Below are 19,818 nucleotides of genomic sequence, written 5' to 3' on the forward strand. Positions count from 1 at the left end.
CTTGTTAGGAACTAGCTTGACGCTTTTACCTCCACTTTTCCATAACTTGTTTTGCCTTTTCTCACCTGAACCTCACTATTCCTATATTATTTGCAAACCCTCGGCTGTGACGGACATTATCGGTTGGAATTTGTGCATTTGTACTTGAATTGTCTTTCATTTTTGTTGCATGCATGCTATGTAGGTCGCAGTTAGGTGAGTGACTGTCTTTTCTTCTCTCTTTTACATAATACATTTGCCCTTTGCTTCATGAGAGAAGAGTGACCACGTGAGAGTCCAGTTTTGTTGGTCTTGCAAGGTCGATAGGTCAGCTTTATTTCTGAAGCGACTTATAATTCGTTTGCGTATTGACTGCTTAGCTATAACTGTTAGTTTTTGTTGCATTAAACTGGTTCAAGTAGACAAGTTAAGCTAGCTCTGAGTTATCATTTCCGTTCCATTAGTTTAGTTTTGAGTTTACTCGAGGGCGAGTAAAGGTTTGGTTTGGGGAAATTTGATACGTGCCTAATGTATAGTCTTTTTAGCCTATTTCAGCACGTATTTCTATGCATTTCTATACTGTTTTTATGGTATTTTGCCCCGAATTGGCTACTTTTGTGTATTTTGTCCTTTTTGTAGGGATCATCGCGAAAGTAGTGGAACCACACTCCTTTTTGTCCTTTTTGCATGCATTTAGAGGAGACGAGATTGTCCCAGAGTGAGACGCTGCACTTGGAAGCGTCATGGCACGATGCGAGGCACTTGGGTGAAGACGTGAGTGAAATGAAGACATAGTCACTCGATCGAGCTGTTTCTCGCTCGATCGAGTGGTTTCTACACCCTGATGATGGTCGATCGAGCTGTTCCTCGGTCGATCGAGTAAGTCACAAGACCAAGTCCTCGATCGAGTAACCCATTGGTCGATCGAGTGACTTTTTTTGAAAATTTGGTCGATCGAGTGGTTTAATCCACTCGATCGAGTGGTTTTTATGAGCATGGGCTTTTAATTAGTCCGTGTATTATTTTGTTTCGCAAAGCTTTAGTACTTTTCTATATAAACCTAAGTTAATTAGGTTAATAGGGATCTCTTACTTTTTTAATCGATCAAACTCTTTTTCTTCAAAAACCAAGAAATACGTAGCTTTTCTTCCTTCATTGTTACTTTTCCTTGGGATTATTGTTGATCGGATTGATTTGTTCTTTACGCGGATTTCGCACCGATTGTAATCCTTCCTTTCCTTATTTAATAACAATCATTTGTTGCTTTAATTTCTCATTTGTGTTCTTATTTTCCTCTGCCCTAATTTTCATTATTGCGATTTATTGTTTATTCATTATGTTTTTCTTTTGAAATTCATCTGCACATTAGTTTAATTACCGATATGAGTAGCTAAACTCCCTTCATGTTGGGATTAGGGAATCTACGGTAGAAAGATGACGATTTAGTAGATGAATTAGACGAATTGATCACGAGACTCTGTCACTATAGCAATTTAACTGTAATTCCCGACCTAGTTGAGTGCACGCTTCTATGTCACCCATTAAACTGGCTAAAATTAATCCTGGATCGAAAGATTGGACTAAATAGGCCTGCTATAAACAGTAGACTACCCTAATGAGGACGAAAGTTAAGTTAGTGGTATTTTAGGATAGAAAGTGGACCGAAAGGACCTTTTAACACCCGTCTCACATTAGTTCGTCTGAATCATTTACAACTGAGTTATTGGACTACCGTAGTGAACCGAAATCCCGACATGTCCCTCTCTTCTTGATAGTTTAATCATATTTTATTGCTTTTATTACTCTTTGCCTTATTTCTCTTTCCTTCAGACTTCGTAGTTTAGAACCAATTTCAAACAAACCCCCAATTGTTACCATAGGATTAGAAATAGACAGCTATAATTACATTACCTCCCTGTGGATTCGATACTCGACTGCCTCTGCTACATTTTAGTTGAGACCGTTAGGTTTTATCTTTGATAGGGTTGCGATAGCCGTGTCATGCTGAAAGCCATGAAAATCAATGAGGACCAAATCACCAAAAAATCCAGTGTCCTGGTAGGATTCAGTGGCGAAACCAGGAGCACTTTAGGAGAAATCCACCTCCCAACCTACGTTGAAGGATTCTCATCTTATGAGAAATTTGGAGTCCTTGATTTCCTGTCATCTTACAACGCGATCTTGGGTAGGCCCTGGATTCATAATGTCAAAGTCGTACCATCAACCTACCACCAGTGTATCAAGATACCAACAGACTGGGGCATAGCCACAGTCAAAGGGGATCACAAGACAGCCCAGGAATGCTACATAACAGCTTTGAAGCCTTCCAAGGCAGGTAAGTCCCTTGCATAGCAATTACGAGACTGTCGGGAGCGAGTTATGTAGCACCTCCCATAATGGAAACAGATCAAGTAATTCGGACCCGAGTACCCCGACAGGTATGTTTTAGTAGGATCGACGCCGGATAGTGTCAGGCCCGAACTGGTAAAGTTTCTTAAAAATAAATCATCCTGGTTTGCTTGGTCACATTTTGATATGACTGGAATTAGTGCCGATGTAATTACACATAAACTCAATGTTGACCCATCTTTTAAGCCCGTGCAACAGAAAAGACGAAAATTTGCAGCTGAAAGAAATGCCATAATTAACGAAGAAGTGGAAAAACTCTTGGATATGGGAATGATCAGGGAAGTAATGTACCCTGAGTGTCTGGCTAACGTGGTTGTTGTGCACAAAAAGAATGGAAAGTGGAGAGCCTGTGTAGACTAGACTGACCTGAACAAAGCTTGACCCAAAGATCCATTTCCTTTACCACATATTGATGTCATGGTAGACGCACAAGAAAGCCATGAAATGCCGACATTCATGGACGCTTCAGTGGATTCAATCAAATAAAGATGCACCCTTCGACCGGGAGAGTATCGCATTCATTACGGGCATCGAGGCATATCTTGTTATCTTGCCATGCCGTTCGGCCTGAAGAATGCAGGGGCAACGTACCAGCGCCTGGTCAACATGATGTTTAAAGACCAAATAGGTGATATCATGGAAGTGTAAATAGACGACATGGTGGTAAAATCTAAAAATGCAGAGGATCATGTGAAGCACCTGGAAGCAGCATTCGAAATATTGGAGAAATACAATATGAAGCTCAATCCTGCAAAATGCCACTTTGGAGTCTCGGCAGGCAAATTCCTTGGATACATGGTCACAAAGAGAGGTATAGAAGCCAGTCTTGAACAGATAAAAGCTATCCTGGAACTACAGTCGCCCAGATCTGTCAAGGATATCCAAAAATTGACAGGTCGGGTAGCTGCCCTGAATTGTTTCATATCGAGATCCTCTGAGAGATGCAAAACATTTTACAACCTCCTCAGAAAGAATAAACAGTTTCAATGGGCGGATGAATATGAGACAGCCTTTCAAGACTTGAAATCTTATCTATCATCTCTACCCTTACTGGCTAAACCAGAAAAGGGAGAACCCCTGTTAGTATACTTATCCGTTCATCGACCAAATGATCAGTGCGATCCTAGTAAAAGAACAGGATGGCCAACAACACCCTGTTTATTATGTAACTAAATGCCTGCTGGATGCCGAGATGAGGTATGGATTACTTGAGAAATATGTTTTAGCTTTGATTATGTCATGTACTAAATTACGACCTTATTTTGAAAGCCATCCCATTGTAGTCAGGACCAACTTACCCATAAAATTTGTCCTACGTAAACCTGAACTATCAGGCAGGATGGCCAAATGGTCAGTGCAAATTAGCACGTACGATATCTCCTTTGAACCCAGGGCAGCGATCAAATCGCAGGCCCTAGCAGACTTTGTGGCTGACTTTAGCCCTAACCTGGAACCCGACCAGAAAACAGAGGTCAACCAACTAGAAAATAAAACCCCAGACCAAGAATGGACCCTATTCATAGATGGGGCATCCAACGCCAGGGGAACAGGGTAGGATTAGTGCTCAAATCACCACAGGGAGATATGTTAGCACAGGCTATAAGCTGTGAGTTCAAAGCTACAAACAACGAAGCAGAATATGAAGCTCTGATAGCAGGCTTAAAGGTATGTCTAGACCTCGGTGTTCAAAACCTAAAGGTAAAAACTGATTCACTTCTAATTGCTAATCAAATAAAGGGAATTTATACGGCTAAGGATGCAAAAATGATTTCGTATTTAGAATATGCAAAAAACCTTACCGCTAAATTTGCTTTATTTGACATAGATCAAATATCAAGAGACTTGAACACCCAGGCTGATGCTTTGGCCAGCCTAGGTTCAAATTTTACCCCTACAGTTTTCGATAAAATACCAATTGTTCGTTTATTAGAGCCAGCCATCAACAAGCCTGAACAAGTCAATCCTGTCAATCAGGATAATAACTCTTGGACTAAACCCTATTATGATTGGTTTCTCCGAGGAATACTGCCTCAGGGGAGACATGAAGCAAGGGCTTTTAAAATTAGAGCTTCAACTTACGCTATTATCAACAACACTTTATTCAAGAGATCGCAGGCTGGACCTTACCTAAGATGCTTGGAGCCTGATGAAGCCAAACTAGTACTTCAAGAAATACAGGATGGACACTGTGGCAACCACAAAGGAGGAAAGAGCCTGGCAGGTAAAGTTCTCAAGACAAAGCACATCGGCCTACACCGAGGGTCGATCGCCGGAATACTCTTCAAAATGTGAAGCTGCCAAATCCATGCACCAATCATACATCAACCGTCGAGCTCTTACATCCAATTTCGCACTGGCCATTTATAAAGTGGGGCATGGATATTGTGGGAAACCGCCCGTAGCTCAGGACAAAAAGTATTCATGTTGGCTATGATCGATTACTTCTCCAAATGGATTGAGGTGATTCTTTCAGAAAGGCGAAAAGGAAGTAATATCCTTCATCAGGATAAACATCATTTGCAGATATGGAGTCCCGTCAGAAATATTATGTGATAATGGAACCCAATTTGTGGGGAAAAAGACCCAAGCATTTTGCCAAGAATGGAATATCAACCTGGTAACATCAACCCCTGGATACCCAAAAGCTAATGGCCAGGCTGAATCAAGCAATAAGGTAGTCATAAACTGCCTAAAAAAGAAGCTAAAAAGAAGACGAGGCAGATGGGCTGAAGAACTTCCATTAGTATTATGGGCAGACAGGACAACTCCAAAGACATCAACAGGCCAAACAGCTTATTCTTTGGTGTACGGCTGTGAAGCTGTCATTCCTGCAGAAGTACGGGTGCCAACATCAAGGTACAGCCTGAACAATGTTGAAGGAAATAGAGACCTGATGCAGGATAACCTGGTTCTAACAGAAGAGCTAAGAGATGCCGCCAAAATCAGGATGGCATCATACCAACAAGCAGTTGCCAGGACTTACAACAAAAATGTCAAAATCAGAGTTTTTAGGGAAGGAGACCTCGTCTTACTCAAAGTTTTTCCAAATAAGAAAGAAAAATCAGCAGGCAAACTGGCCCCCACATGGGAAGGCCCTTACTTGATTGATTCAATTATTGGACAAGTAGCATACAGGCTCCAAACACTAGAAGGAGAAATAATACCAAGATCCTGGAATGTAACCCATTTAAAATTATTCCATATGTAAAGATCAGATCAGGCTACAATCAGGTACAAACTCATATCATTACTCAACCTGATGTGCTACCTGAAAAACTATGTGCTTTACATGCTCTGTATGCAACTCATGTCTATATATTTAACTAACCCATTTTCTCACTTTTTGAATCCTGAACAATTATATATGATAAATGTTTTATATGCATAAATATTCAGGATTAAGGGCAACTCTACTATATATCAATTCCTGAAACAAAACTTTGCACTTAACTGTGCCTAACGAGTTGGTAACCATCACCAGATACAGTAAATGTCAGGACCAATCAGGCATGAAATAATTGCCTGATCTGACTAGGTTTACTGCCAATGATTACAACCGGCTGGACGCAGCAAGACAGGTGCAAGGGTGTTCTCTCCCAACCACTTAGTCTAAAAGCCCTCCTGACAGGCCGAATACCAAGCCCTCTAGATAGGCAGGGGAATTAATCCCTCCTGAGAGGCCGGTTTTCCCACCCCTTCAACCATTATGGCAAAAAACTATACTTGGTTGAATTACTCACGACGGTTCAAATAACCGGATAAATAAAAAAATGCTTTGCAGGTTAACTAAACACAAATTTTGACAGGTCCATCGGGATGGGAAAAAGAAAAACTCACAGGCTCAAACAAAGTCAAAAAAGCAAAATCAGCCAAAAAAGGCCACCATGCCTATATCAATAAAGCCCTTTCCCCCTGGGCAAAGGCGCCAAAATATTCATAAAGGCCAGGGATAGTCTCCCTGACCTAGATAAAGACAGAAAAAGAAAATAAAAATTGTTCGTCCAGGGACATCCCCCCTGGATGGTCCAAAAACCAACTAAAGAAATCAAATTACTGCTTCTCCATAGAAACAGTACCGGCACTTCCACTCTTAGCCGGATCAGCATCAATGTCCTGCTCCCCTAGAGAATCGACCTCCTGATCATTTCCCATATTATGCAGGTCAGGATACTTTGAAGTAGCAAAAGCCATCTCAGCCTCAGGGTTCCATTTCTCCCTGGCCTCGATAGGCTCTGACATAGCAGCGGCCCTCCCCTTAATATAAAAATAAAGAGAAGCATCATCTTGCTTGAACTCCAGGTCATCCCTCTCCTGGGTGAGCTCTTCATTCCTGTCCAAAGCTTCCTGCAAGAGCCGCTTACTTGAATCTGCCTCAGCCTTAGCAGCATCCCTCTCAGCGCCTGCATCCTCACCAAGTCAGCAGCCTTAGCAGCCAGGCCAGCCCGTGCAAAATCTAGTTCAGACTTCAGCCTATCATAATCTGATCTCATCAGATCAATCCTGGCTACCAAAGAAGTAGCCTGATAGGTGTTATGGAGACAGGTCGCAGCAACCTGACCAAAAACAGGAAGAAGAATATAAATAATATACCCTAATAACAAACATACCTAAACAGAATACACATAAAAATAAAAATAGCATACCTCCCTCACAGCAGCCAGGGCACCTGCCAAAAGGCTGACTGAATGATCCCCTGAAGCAACAGCCTGAGTAGCAGTCTCAACAGGGTCAAGGGTGAGCATAACGTCTGACTTAGAAGCAGCATAATCCCTAATCTTTACCCTAGCATCCTCCATATTGTCCACCCTGGCCTTCACTTCCCTAACCGGGGAAGAAATGTCAACGTCTTCAATTTTTCTTTTCTGGGATGCTAAACTTGTTTCAGCAGGTACAGCAGTGACCTTAGGAGCATCAGGTTGTTCAGTCAAATCGATAACAGGCTCAGCATCTCCGCTTCCCTGGGAGCCTTCCTCTTTGATCTTAGCCAACCTGGCAGAGAGGTCAGCCATACCAAACCTAGCAAGGCGAGTAGACGATGCTAGTGTCTACAACACGAAACACTATATTAGAAATATAAACTAAACATCACCAGGAAGCCAAAGTAAGAAGAAAAAAGAAATTAAGATAGACTTATTGCCTGAGGTAGTGGCACTAACAGCCCCAGAAGGTTTAGCCACCCTGGCAGCGCCATCAGTCTTCAAACAACGAGGGAGATGGCCAACCCCACAACAGAGAGGCCAAGACTTCTCCAAAGGAGGCATAGCAAGGAAAGCAGAAATATTGGCAGTGGGATACTCAGTTTCAGTAACCCAATCATCAACTGCACACATAAAAGGTATGATTCAATATGAATTTCATTTTATTTTTTACTAACGAGTAAAACATGCAGGACAAAAGAAAAACTAAAGAACTCACCAGCAACGCAAGCTTCGTAATTTAAATACGCCAGTCGGGACCCCACAGTAATTGGTCCCGACAAACATGTACCAAGCAGAATTTGACCCTTATCATGGCCGCTATCCAGATTTCTCAAAAGGGGTGTAGTAGAAGCCCTGACCTTAAAACTTATACGGCCAGGACTATTGGTTTTGACAGCATAATAAGGTTTCAGATCATCAAGGGAAAACGAGATATTGTTTTTTTTACAGAGATACTCAACGGAACACACAACCTTCCACACCATAGGCATCAGCTGATAAGATGGAACACCAATCTCCTTAATAACCTCAACCATAAGAGGAGAAAAAGGAAGCTTACAACCTGCCCTGAAAGCCCAGTCATGAATGCAGAACCAACCAGGACAAGCCCAGTCAACCCTGATAGGAGAATTCTCAGGGATCCAAACTTCAGCATCAGCAGGGATGATCCCCTTATCCTTCAACACCTTTTCAAACTCAGGCTTCAAACGATTTGCAAGAGACTGATCGTCCTTCAAAGCCTTTGTAGGCTTGAACTGGAAATCCCCATGGAAAATTGAGATCATCTCCAATGAAGAGTCACTCGGCTGATTGATCGTGGAAGATTGAGCAGCAGAGGAAATAGGCAAATTCTCAGAAGAAGTTACCTCAGGATTCTAGGAAGGAGGGGTTGCAGGAGTCGCTGCGGTAGACTTCTTTTTTATGGCCATTATTGAAAGATTATGAAGATTAATTAAGGATTAGAGAACTGGAAATTAAGGAAAATTAGAGAAGAAGCTTATTAAGAAAGAAATAAGGGAGATTATTCTGATGGAGATCAACTTAATGAAGTTAACGGGTATTTATACTAGAGTAAATTAGGGTTTTAATCGCAAGTGGATGGATAATCATTGAAGGAGTTGCAGTAAAAGCTACACGCGTCATAAACTACAGGAAGTAGCCGTTACAGGAACTGACTAGGCAAAATTCAACCGTTGGATAATTTTCCTGAGATTAAAGTTATCTCCTAATTTTTTGTCCTGACACATTGAAAATGAGGAGATAAGGGGCAATTGTTAGGCCTGGAAATCCGCAGATGTCCCTGATTAGTATCTCACCTTAACCTGACCATCAGGCTGTCAGGGTGTCAGGGTATCAGGACACATGAAGATAGGCGCCAGGCCATGGAGAGGACAACGGTCAAAATATCAGGACGATATCAGACCAGGAAGACATATTACAAGAGGAATATATGCACAACATTGAATAGGAAGATCTCGCAGTAAATGCAGTAATTAATGGCGTAATATTAGCAATTATTGCGGGTAATTAAGGAGAATAATGCACATTAATGCCGCCATCACACAACCGTTCAGCAAGAGCTTATATAAGGGATATTTGGAAATCATTTGAAGGATCACCACAAGACAAGGCAATATACAACATTCTCATTTCATTCATAGATAATTACGTCCAATTGTGCTCAATACATAATACAATAGTGAAATCCTCTGCTGGCTTGGTGCCCGTGGTTTTTTTCCCATTAAAGGGTTTTCCACGCACAAAATTCTTTGTCTTATTGTTGTTATTTTTTATTACATTTACAGTTTATATTTTGCCCCTAACGACCTGACTATTAGGGCATTTAGAGCTAGTTAACCCTACCCAAATCTACCCTTACCTTATTTCGCCTTGCGCAAAATCCACACAAAACATATACCATAGGGTATATGATTAAATTTTAAATCTTCATATTTAAAACATGGTTTCGTTTCCTTGTCTCGTACTGTTGCAATCTTCGTTAATAGTGTGACGTTTGCTTATGTATATGTGTCAATGCGTTGTTTACCTTCTGGGTTGTATGGTCTTGATGAGTAAAGCTGTGTAGAAATATATGGTTGTGTTGGAAAGGATGTGTAATGGGAGTAATCGATGAGTTTATGAGGAAAAAGGGGATACTAATAATGTGCAATGAGTGAATAGAGTATCTTTAGATTCAGGAGCGGGAGACATGGGTTATAGTAAGTTGCTTAATGGATGTGGATTTGAGCCAAATAGAGAGTTACATGTATGATGTGCTAGAGATTAAATTGGAATTGGTTAAATAGTGATGAAAGTATTATGAGTAAAGGGATAGTGAATGGGAATGGGTGTTTATAAGCATATGTTACCAATGTAGAGTATAAATTTAGAGATATGAGAACGTAACATGACTATTGACTTTTGAAGAAGCAATCTTTCATGCTAAGTAGTGTTGTTTCGCGATTAAGGAACTATTATTTTGGTGATCCAAAGTTATGAGTGTGTTTAGTAGATTAAAAGGGAGAAGTTGGGTGTGATTTTATATGTGATTTATGTCGGAAATTGGGAATACAGGAAGGTGACTTACTTTGCGTAAGGAGTCTTGAATTGAGTAAGAGGATTGTGTGATGTAATTTGTGGAGAATGAGTGACGTGTGATCTAGGTCGAACATTTGTTGATTGACTGAACTTAAGGATATGAAGTGAGGTTTGGGTTGCATGTTAAGAGATATTATCATTATATGTGGCTTGGAAATGTGGGTGATAAATAAATGAGATTTGAATGGTAGAATAGTGAGAAAGCAATTGAGATACCTAAGGGTAGACTAAAGTGATAATTTGGGTTGTTCATAGTTTTGGGAATATGTAAATTAAACTAAAGGATTGACGAGAATTGAAAGACGGTAAGAAGAATTTATGAAATAGGAATATAAAAGGTTATTAGATGGAATTTGAGGTGATCAATGAGATTTGAGTGTACAAGATGTCTAGTAAAACCGTAGTAAGAAGTGAATGACGAGACTATTTGAAAGTTAGTGTACACGTGTGATATGGTAATTGATGGTTGTCCTTTGAAAGTCGGTTTTCGGGGAGCGGTAAATTATGTTGTTAAGCTAGTTGATCATTGATGTTATATAAAGTAACCGTTTAATTTAAGAATGCATGCATGACAAGTGAGAGTAGTTGGTGAGATTTTGGCCTATCGGTGATAGTATAGATGTTGTTTATAAAGTTGCCTCCCAATCGTCGAGTGAAGCGCCCACGGTGTACATTGTGATCTTGTTGTAGTGTCCAATTGAGGAGCTAGAATGATGGCCATAGGGCCAAGAGTTCGTCTATTAGCATTGGTGTGATGAAATAGGAAAGCTTGGAAGCGAGTTTGAGAATGAGAACCTTCTGCCCAGGTGACACTCGACCAAGTGCACCACATACTCGACCGAGTGGCCGCGTACTCGGCCGAGTGCCCTCCTACAATCGACTGAGTGGTGTGCCTTGACCATTGTTTTGTCCGTATTCAACCAAATATTGGGTGTATACCCTTATCTCGCGGTTATGTTAGTTGAGTATTGTTTTGATGAACATGTTAACCTTACATAGGTGATACACTTGTGAATTATTTACGTTTGACAATATAATGTGGCCTTTGAGTGAGATATAATTGAAAGCTGTTAGTTGACATGTGTAATTGGATGACAAGAATGATATGATAATCTTGTTTGATTTTACGTCAATTGAGGTGATTTTATTTTGTTGTGTAAAAGTAAGATGAAAATGCAAGTTATGTGCCACATAGTGGTCATTGCATGATAGTGATTATGGTTTTCCGTATAAGCGGAAGGGGTGATAATGGATGAGAACGGATATGGAAACACATGTATGATCACGTGGTGGTTTGACGCGGTATATGCGTGGCATGATGTCCGGAAATGGGAATGTCGAGCATTTTTTAGACACATGACGAGAAAATTTACATTAATTGATTGTTTCTTGTAGTCCGTATATTCGTGATTGATGTGCATACATGTGGAAGTACGAGAATTGACGTGATATAGAGACATAATAATCGAGTTATACCTCGTGATAGATACGTATGCTTTTCACCAACATGAGTTAGGAGTTATCTATGAGATTAGAGTTTCGAACCGTGGGTTAGACCTGACACTTGACCTTTAGAAGGCTCGTAGGGGTACCCGTAGAGAGACTTCTAGAGAGGGTTTTAGAGTTGAATTATACCCATGGCATAAGATGATGTGAGATTTGATTATGGACTTGCAATGAGTAAGGGAGAGTGTTGAACCTAGAACATAGTCATTTGTGGGATTCGGTAATGAACGTATGAGAGCATATTATGAGGATGGATAGTTGAACTTCGGGACGAAGTTCTCTTTTAGGGGGAGTGAATGTAACAATTTGGAAATTTAGGAAAGAGAAAGTACAGAATGTGAGAAATTAGTGAGAATTGAGCGAAGAACTTTGGGATGAGTGTGATGTTTAGAAGAGCGTATACGGTTGATAGACATGTGAGGTGCGAGAGAATGCATGAGATTTGAGGAAAGGAGAGAGCGAGGTGAACTTCGGAGATGAAGTTGTTTTTAATGAGGGAAGATTGTAATACCTCGTAGTTTCTAAGGCATTCACTCGACCAAGTATACTGAGTGGACCGAGTATAACCAATACTAGACTTAGTGGAGTTGTTATAATGTCCGTCTATAGAAGGGTTGTCTTAAAACTATCATAACTTGATATATAGATATGATATTGATGTGATTCTAATTGGAGGTGATAGTTGTTCTCTTACTGTGGACATGGCCCACCTGCAAGCCCAGCCGACCTGTGGACATACATTAGTCATTTGAAAGCCACGCTCGGCGGCGTAAAAATGCTTTCGACCGGATCGTTTTAGATCGGTCGGTTTCATCTCGGTAAGGGTCTCAAAATGATTAGAGATGTTCGTAGTCGCCACTAAGCATTTGTGGGATGCTTGGAACCGGTTCGAATCCACTTTATACCTCGGTCAAACGAAGCACAAAGCAGTGTTTGACATAGGTACTAAAGATAAGGAATTGTCCCTCTTTAGCATCCTATCTCTAGAATGACTCTCGTACGCCCTGGATAAGGTCTTCCACTATCCAAAGTTTCTGAGTAAGAGGTGAAGGTACGTATTGGGAAGCCCTTTAATCAGATACCCAATCCCGCCCGCGGTAGCGGCCTCTACTAATTGATCTTGGTTGGTTGAATGCAAAGGTTGATAAAACAGTTTAAATGCATAAATGCGCATCCAATAATTTAAACCTAACATGGGAGAGCTTTCTAAGTCGGTTGATTTAATCCAAGTATCAAGTATAAGATGTCGAGTTGGATTAATGGTTGATTTGCATGCAAGACGGAAATTAAACATCCATTTACCGTATTAGGTTTATGGTGCATAACGTGATCCATTTGTCTTAGTAAAGCATTTTGCAAACATGATTTTCGAATGAGCAAATAGTCATCTGATATGTCCTATATCTGGGCTAACCGGAGTCAGGATCATCCTAGACTAATGCTGGAAAGGGAACAGGCTTTGTGCCAAGCGGCCATATGAGGCACGAGCATGCCGGCGGTGTAAGGGGGCCTCCCCTGGTTTTGGAAATAAGAAAAAAGGGGCCTGTTTTAGGCGCGGGTCAACCAACGGTTATATGCCGTGTTCTGACCATTTGGAAAACGTTTATAAAACGTATTGAAAAATGGGTATTTGACCCGATTTGGTTTGAAAGGGTCGTTTAGACAGCATTTGTTGATTTGAAGAACGGGACTTGAATAATCATCGTTATTTTGATGATATTCGGTGTCGGGTTCGACTTGACAAGTTTGACATGAATAGTTTTGAAAATAATTATGAACTAATTGTTTTAAGTTCACTTGAATATAATTAGTCGATACTCATCATCGTACCCGGGTTAAAATCCGGCATGATATGTAGAACCAAGGATGACTTTGTGTTTGTGACTAATATGCTTGTTTTGAAAATGTGAAGAGATTATGAAAGGCTTTAAAATACCTCCCAAAATGTAAAGAAATAAAAGGCTTTAAATACCGTTTAAATGTTATTAACCAAATATTATCACCGAAACACGGATTTAACCGTCATGGTATGAGGAACCAAGGGTGAAAAATGTTTTATGGTTAAAAACAAATAAAATGAAATAAAAAAGGTTTGAACATATTTGAAATGATAAAAACCGATTACAAATATGAAAATGGATTAAAGGGGAAAGACGAGAACAAACACGGTTGAGTTCTGACCTGGGCACCCCATTGAGACGCGAGCCTATTTGCACAATAAGGGGCTTCTGCCTCAGGCCAAAACTCAGTTTTGGCTCGTTTATCCCATGTTTTGGATCGTGTTATGCATGTTTTAGCATGTTATAGTCATAAAACAAATGAAGACATGATAAAAGAAGGATTTTTACACCCTCATACTTACATGTTTGGTTATGGCGAGAAACCAACGTAAGTGTAACAACTCGTTTGGTCGGAAAAGACTCGGTTTAAAACCGTTTTGGTAAGTAAAAAGAGTGTTTTATTAAGATCAGTGACGTTGTAGTGGTCGAAGTGGTCGGTCAAGTGATTTAATGCACGATGACAGTACCAAACAATATGTAAGGCTTGTATTTACGATCGGTAGGTCGTAAATACGCGTCGGATTGTGACTTAAGAAGTCGAGTCGAGAATTTTAAGGGAGAAAAGAGGGGGCGGACACTCGCGTAACCTCTCAAATGGGGGCATTTGAGGGGTATTTATAGGAAAATGAGTGGTTGTGTGACTTTTGAGCGACGTGGCCACCTGGGCTGCTCAAAGAGGCATGAGCCACGTCACGGGTCTTCGAGTTGTCTTGTCGCTTTCACACAAGTGCAATCATGATTTGTTCTATCCTAGGATTTGTAGTCACATGTTTGGTACTTGACATTCATGAATCCGGGAAATATTAGTATAGAAGCCTTTGAATGTTTTGTTTTTTGTGGTTGACTCGGTTTGACTCGTTATTGGAGTCGGGATTGAATTTTTGAGTCGGTTTTTGGTCCGGTGTCGGTTTTGACTCTAGTTAGTGTCATTGCGACCCCGTCGTCGTGCATTAAACACTCCAGGTACTTTTGAAAAGTTTTGAAAAGTTTTATTTTCGAAATCGTTTTAAGTTTTCCGACGTAAAGTTGTACACAAATTGTCGATCAAACGCCGTGATTCCAAAGGATGTTATAGTCTGATAATCATTGGGTGTTTATTGGAGTCTCAGCAGATACTGGGTATCTACAGAGCCCCCACTTTGACTGAGGCTTAGACAGGGCGAAAGTCAAAGTAGTGCCCCTAGGTCAATCGAAGATTACAACCGGGAGACCCAAGCGACGTCGAGGCGGCTCGAAAGGATTCGGGCCAGGGACCTGCCGTCGGGAAGGGCGACGCCAAGGCGACTCGAGGGTACGAGTCAAGGATCTGTTATCGGGAACAGTTTAGAGTCTTTCGACTATCAGTGCGGGTCGTTTAAAGTCCGTTAGACTACGTACAAAGGCTCGCCAGCCATAAGAAGGAGTCATACCTGAGGCATCTTCGGATATGTCCTTGCACGTTTGCGGATAAAGGCTCGCCAGTTGGGTGCGTATGTGAGGAGGGCTCGCAAGCCGCGATGCGTAGTAAGGCTCGCCAGCCATGGTGCGTACCTGAGGAGGGCTCGCCAGCCGCGAAGCGTAGTAAGGCTCACCAGCCATGGTGCGTACCTGAGGAGGGCTCGCCAGCCGCGATGCATAGTAAGGCTCGCCAGCCATGGTGCGTATATGAGGAGGGCTCGCCAGCCGCGGTGCGTTGTAAGGCTCGCCAGCCATGGTGCGTATATGAGGAGGGATCGCCAGCCGCGATGCGTAGTAAGGCTCGCCAGCCATAGAGAGTCGGTTAATTGACCGTGAGAATAGCCGCGTCGGATGAGCTTGTTTTGAAAGTAGCGGACTCATAATGCCGCCGTGAAAATAGTGAATTTTGAATTTCCACTATCACTGTTTTTGAAATAAGCGGGTTCCGCGAGGAAGCCCCCTGTTGACATTTGAAGGAATAGTGAATCTGGAATCTTCACTATTCGTTTTTGAATTTGAAGTGGCGATTTTAATCGCCGTTTGTTTGAATTTTTTGAAGGAAATAGCAAATTTTAAATTTCGCTATTACGACTGAGGTGACGGTTTATGTGCCGCCATTAATATGTGAAGGAAATAGTGAATTTGGAATCTTCACGATTATTTTTGAAGGGACGGTTTATGTTGTATTTGACATGTGTGGTGAAAATAGTGGAATTTAATTTCCAACTATTATTTTGAAAATGACGGTTTTAACGGTCGTCGTTTGAATTTTGAGGGAAATAGCGAATTTTGAATCATCACTATTATTCTTGAAATTAAAAATTGAAGAAATAGTGAATTTTGAATTTTCCACTATTATTTTGTTTTTGAAATTGACGGCTTTAATCGCCGTCATGGTAATTTGAAGAAATAGTGTATTTTTGAATTTTTCACTATTATTTTGAAAAAATGACGGTTTTAATTGCCGTCGTTGAAATTTGAAGAAATAGTGAATTTTGAATTTTTCACTATTATTTTGAAAAAATGACGGTTGTAATTGCCGTCGTTGAAATTTGAATAAATAGTGAATTTTGAATTTTTCACTATTTTTTTGAAGGGAAATGGCGGTTTTGATCGCCGTTTGTTTGAAATTTTTGAAGGAAAATAGTGAATTTTGATTTCACTATTTGTTTTTGTATTTGAAAAATGACGGTCCTTAATATCGTCATTGAAAATTAGAAGTTTATTACGGGAAATTGGGTCAAAGCCCAAAGTTTCGCTGAAAGAGCAGGGAACACCTGATTGAGGCGCGAGCTACCTGGCAAACCAAGGGAGCTTCCCTATTTTTCTGTAAAAGACGCGAGGTTAGTCCGCATATTATCCTCACTTCATCTTCGACCTTCGACACAAATAAACCACAAAAATCGCCATCGTTGGACCTTTGCTTGCTTTCATTCGTGCCATTGTCAACAATGTTATCTCAAGGTAAGTATTTCCTCTCGAATCCATTTGAATTTGTTGGTCTTTTAGCTAAATTGAATTAGGACGAAAATTTTACCCTAGAAAATGGATTTGGGCGTTTTTGATTAAGCCCATTTCTAGTGAAATTGATGATTGCATTAGGTTAGAAACCTGTTTAGGAGTATAGGGGTGCTTTTAGTTTGCATTTTGGTCCCCGTTCTCGCTCCCTATGTTCAAAAAACATGAGTGAGGTGGAGAAACCGTCTCATCTCACAATGCCAACTTTATTTGCTTGGATAGTGGGTCCCACTAGGTTGCATTGTAGTCGATAAAGTTGGTGTTTGTCATTGTGGACCTTTGTTGGGTATTGTGGGCGAAATTGGAATTTTTGCCTTTTATGACGGTCTTATGTCTGACAAAATAAGCGCCTGTTTGGGCTTGAATTGAGCCAGTTTGCCTTGAAAGGGACCTTATTGGTAGTTTAGGTCGCCTTGAGGGGTGATAAAATCACGTTTGCCTCGTCGTAGTCGTATTTTGACTTTTTGACCGGTTTGTGCTCAAATTGGTGTGTAAATTGCCTTTTTGAGCCGTAGAAGAATTCCCCATTGCATTGGGAACGTATTTTGGTTTGTTGGCGGACCTTGTGTGGGTCTTGGGGTGCCGTTTTTTGTTGTGGTTGTTTTGACTCGTCTTTTGCTTGAAAAGAAGGGCGAGTCCTTGTTTTGTGCGTTTTTTTTGTGAATTGTTTTTGTTTGTCTGATTGGATTTGGGCGGGATTGCCCTTGTTCTGCTTTGCAGGTTTTTTTTTTGGATTTGTCCAATTTACGCCGTCGTAATGCCGAAATTTCGGCTGACGTCATTTGTTTGACCTTGATTGCAGGGTACCATTTGGGACCTATGGGGTCCGTTGCGGAGGCCTTGGAAGAGGAGGATGATCCAGGATGATGAGAGGCGACTGTGGAGGCTGTTGGAGCCGAGGTGGTGGTAGAGGATGCTTCCGTAGAGGAGGGGAGGCGGTTGTCGCAGCCGGCTTGTCCTTTTCGTTGTGGCTTATAGACAGGGCAGCTGATGATTGGAGGTCAACACCGGGGTGGTGCGTCGCATCATGGTCCTTTGCCTCCTTATCATCCAAAGTCTGCCAGACACTGTCTTCTTTTTTGTCATGGAGCAGGAACGAGGTATTACCGTTATGGTAACCACCTCTGCTTCCGTTGTTGCTCCTCTGTTTCCCGTGTCGCTCCCTTTCTTTTCCGAGCGAAAGGATAGGGAGTGCTTAGTTCGGTATGTGGCGGATAGCCCCCAGTTTGTTGTCTTAGGCCAGTGTCTGTATGATAGATGTCTGTACTGGATCCTGTTTGTACGGTCAGACGTTTGTATCAAACGTGTGTCGATGTATTTTGCGTGAGGCGGTTTGTATATATGGCTTTTTGGATTGTGGTTCATTTTGTGACTTTGGCTTTTTTTGTGTTGTGTTTCGAAGGAGCGATGTCGGCTGTCAATTCTCCTTTTGCTTTGCACCAGTTCCTGCATCGTTAGTGTAGAAAACATGCAACAGGTAGCACATATGCATAAACGTAAACACGTAAAAGCATTTGATCGAAAAACAAAATTTATCCAAGGTGACTTGAAGTTAAAATTGAATTTTGAAAATTGAAATGAATTTTGAAAAGTTTTGCGACAAGTCGTCACGTTTGGACTCCCAAAAGGAATTAATTTGAAAATTGAGCAATTAACTCGTGTCGTGAATTAAATTGCGTTGAAATTGTTGAAATTGATTTGTGACTCGAAAAATTCAAACTCAAACCGTCGGGGATGAATTTTAGAAAAGATTTTTACGAGTGTATTTGATTCAATTTTCGTGAGATCAAGACTCGAGTTTGTGAGTGCTTGAATTTTGAGAAATTGATGTCGTGTTATCAATACTCGATTTTTATTTTGACGGAAAATTGCGAAAAAGTGAAAAAATTTCGGAATTTTGATTGACATGGAAACGATCCGTCGCTGATCGGGGCGACTAGCCCTCCCCCCTTAAAAAAAGAAAGAAAAATCCGTATGTTTAAAGCTGCGTCATGGAAACCGTGTCGGATTTTGTAAAACGCGAAAACAAGAAAATGTGAGTGTGAGGAAACACAAAATGTCTTGGACCATCCCAAAGAGGCGCGAGCGTTCTGGCGGGAGGTTTGAGATGTTAGGAGAAAACAAAAGTTGAAAGAGACAAGTCAAAGCGAGAATCCTGGGAGAGGCCCTAAAGAGGCGCGAGCAGCCTGGTGATGGGAGCCAGCTCTCCCCTTTTTCTGAAAAACGCGCTGATCGTTTTGTATAAATAGTGATGTTTGCGACTCATTGTTTCATCATCCGAAACACAAAAATATCTCTACAAAACTTCTTCTTCTTCTTCCGCAAAATAATTTCATGGATGCCTTTGAGAATGCGTTGCGACAATGGTGCCGGGATTTGTCGCCTCCCGAAAAGTATCAACTCATTTGCATGGGAGTTGGTCAATTGTTGGTGCTCCGTCAAGTCAAGGTGCAATCGTCATTCCTCGAAGCATGTTCTCGGTTTTGGGATTCGAAACACCATGTTTTCGTCTTCCCGAAAGGTGAAATTTGTCCTCTTGCCGAAGAAGTTGGAGCCATTGGTGGGTGGCCGGGTTGTGTTCCGGTGCTTCCTCCGACTCGGATGTGCTACAAGGAGAAATTACGTTCGTTGTTGGGCTTGTCGACAAGTCAAGTCAACTTCCTTCTTGCTCCACATGGTGTGGATATGTTGGCTCTTGTCAACATCTTTTCCAACCGATTAGATGCCAATGTTTCGGAGGTGGCTAAGAGAAGGGCTCTTGCCTTTTGCCTTGTCCATGTGTACCTCTTTGTTGATGTTTTGAAGAAGGAGGGGCCAAAATGTTATGGTAGCATGACCCTTATACATGTGGTTGAGCAAATGGAGCATTGTAGAGATCCATCGTGGTTGGTGCTTGGAGAGATCATTCAAGCTTTGGACAAGGAAGGCTCTTGCGGAGAAGTTCCTTCATTTGGGTCCCCAAGGATCCTCCGAGTGTGGCTATTGGAGAGGCTAAGGTATGTAGAGCCTCCGGTTGATTCTTCTTCTTATTCCTTCCGTCACCTTACCATGAGGAAGAAGTTGTAATCGGATAGTTTTGCTTCTACCGAGGCTCATCGGGCCGCAAGATTGGC

The sequence above is a fragment of the Silene latifolia genome, chromosome X (genome assembly GCF_048544455.1).
Source record: "Silene latifolia isolate original U9 population chromosome X, ASM4854445v1, whole genome shotgun sequence".
NCBI lineage: Eukaryota > Viridiplantae > Streptophyta > Magnoliopsida > Caryophyllales > Caryophyllaceae > Silene > Silene latifolia.